The sequence below is a fragment of the Glycine soja genome, chromosome 8, assembly GCF_004193775.1.
Source record: "Glycine soja cultivar W05 chromosome 8, ASM419377v2, whole genome shotgun sequence".
NCBI classification, from domain to species: Eukaryota; Viridiplantae; Streptophyta; class Magnoliopsida; order Fabales; family Fabaceae; genus Glycine; species Glycine soja.
In genome coordinates, this window is record NC_041009.1 from 22,979,224 (window position 1) to 22,980,746 (window position 1,523).

General features: G+C 31.7%; 1 long non-coding RNA gene across 1 annotated transcript; it reads right to left on the minus strand.

Annotated features, from left to right (window-relative positions):
• Positions 1 to 465: 465 nt before the first annotated feature.
• Positions 466 to 1,178, minus strand: LOC114424292. The gene is made up of 2 exons (XR_003668965.1): positions 906 to 1,178; positions 466 to 800 (listed from the first exon to the last, which is right to left on the minus strand). It is a non-coding gene; the product is annotated as an uncharacterized LOC114424292 (long non-coding RNA).
• Between the last annotated feature and the right edge of the window lie 345 nt (positions 1,179 to 1,523).

Genomic DNA, 1,523 nt, shown 5'->3' on the forward strand with positions numbered 1-1,523 from the left:
TTAAATGAGAATCTATAATTATAGACTTTTTTTTTTGTTTATTTTCAAAATATTAAAAATTCCCCTATTCAGTAAAACTAATAGAAAAGAAGTAACTCAAATAAGTGAATGTGACATAATTGCCCTGCACTCTTCTATAGGATGGTCCACCCAAAAACAGACCTGATGTTAATACGCAATAAATTTGAAAACGAAAGGAGCTTCAGAGAAAATCTACTACCTACAGTTTAAACAGAAAGATTTTCCCCCAAATTTTTACTTTTTTTTTTATTTCCATTTTGCTGCTGTTTTTTTTCTTCTTCCATTTTTCATCGAAGCAAATGGCCTCAAAAAACAAACTCTTCCTAATTCTGCAAAGTCTTTGCATGCTTCATACCAATCTAAGACAACAACAAAGTTCTAGATTATGCACAAGATATACTTGGTATGTGGTGGATGTGCATGTGATTTAAGGCTATGAGTTAGTAAAGGATAAAGCTAGTTACCTCATTGAAATTTAACAACACATATACGAAGAACAGAACCTTAATTATTGAAGAGTTTTACTAATACATACAATTAACATAAGGTAGCTTAGCATAACATCATCATAAGGTGAAGGTTTTGGACTTAGGTGAATCAGCAATTTTGAGGGTCTCTTCAATAAGCTTTCTGGCCTTCCTGCTTCTTATTTCCACTCTCATGCTCTCACTCTTCTCCATCTTATCATAAGGTTTCTTCAGTTTCAAAGACCTTATTTTGGATTTTAGAGTCACTACAAGCCTTCCCAAACCCAGCATCACCATCTTTGCTTATTAATTCTGCTCAAATTAAACAGCGAAAGCTAAAAACGCTAAGCAGTGCATAAGAACAAAAAAAGTTAAAGAAAATACAATTGAAAAACATGAGGGTGAGGAAGAACAAACCTTGTGGCTTTGTTCTGTTTGGCAAAAGAACACTTTCCACTCCACTTGGTAGAGAATGCACAAAAACTGGAAAAAACAAACTAGATACTTAGTGTAGAAATTAAGAAGAATAAAGGGGTCTTCTATATATGATGATTAAATAGTATATGTGTGTATGTTAGATAGAGGGCGGCGAAAGGCAATGAATGAATTGAAGGGGTGGGCGGTTATGAATGTGTAAATGGGTGTGGAATGGTATTAAGAGCACGCAAGGAGAACCACGCATGTAGCAATGAAGATATATAATATATGGATTCAAGTTCTTTGTAATAATTTCATTTCATAAGTATTTATTATTCAGCACCATACAAAAAAAGTTTTAATTTTACTAGTCCTTTTTACCGAAAGGAAAAAGTTGTAATATTTAAGTGATGCAAATAAATTCCCTAAAAAAAAGTGATGGAAACAAGATAGAATATATAATTTAATTGAAAAAAAGGCCTTCTCTAGAATGGGTAGATTATTTATCTCTTTTATATTTGTTTTGTTATATAAATTATTAAAGGAATTTGAATATTCTAAATAATTATCCAAGGGGTTAAACTCTTTTGATTAATGATGTAAACCCATTTTCACAAG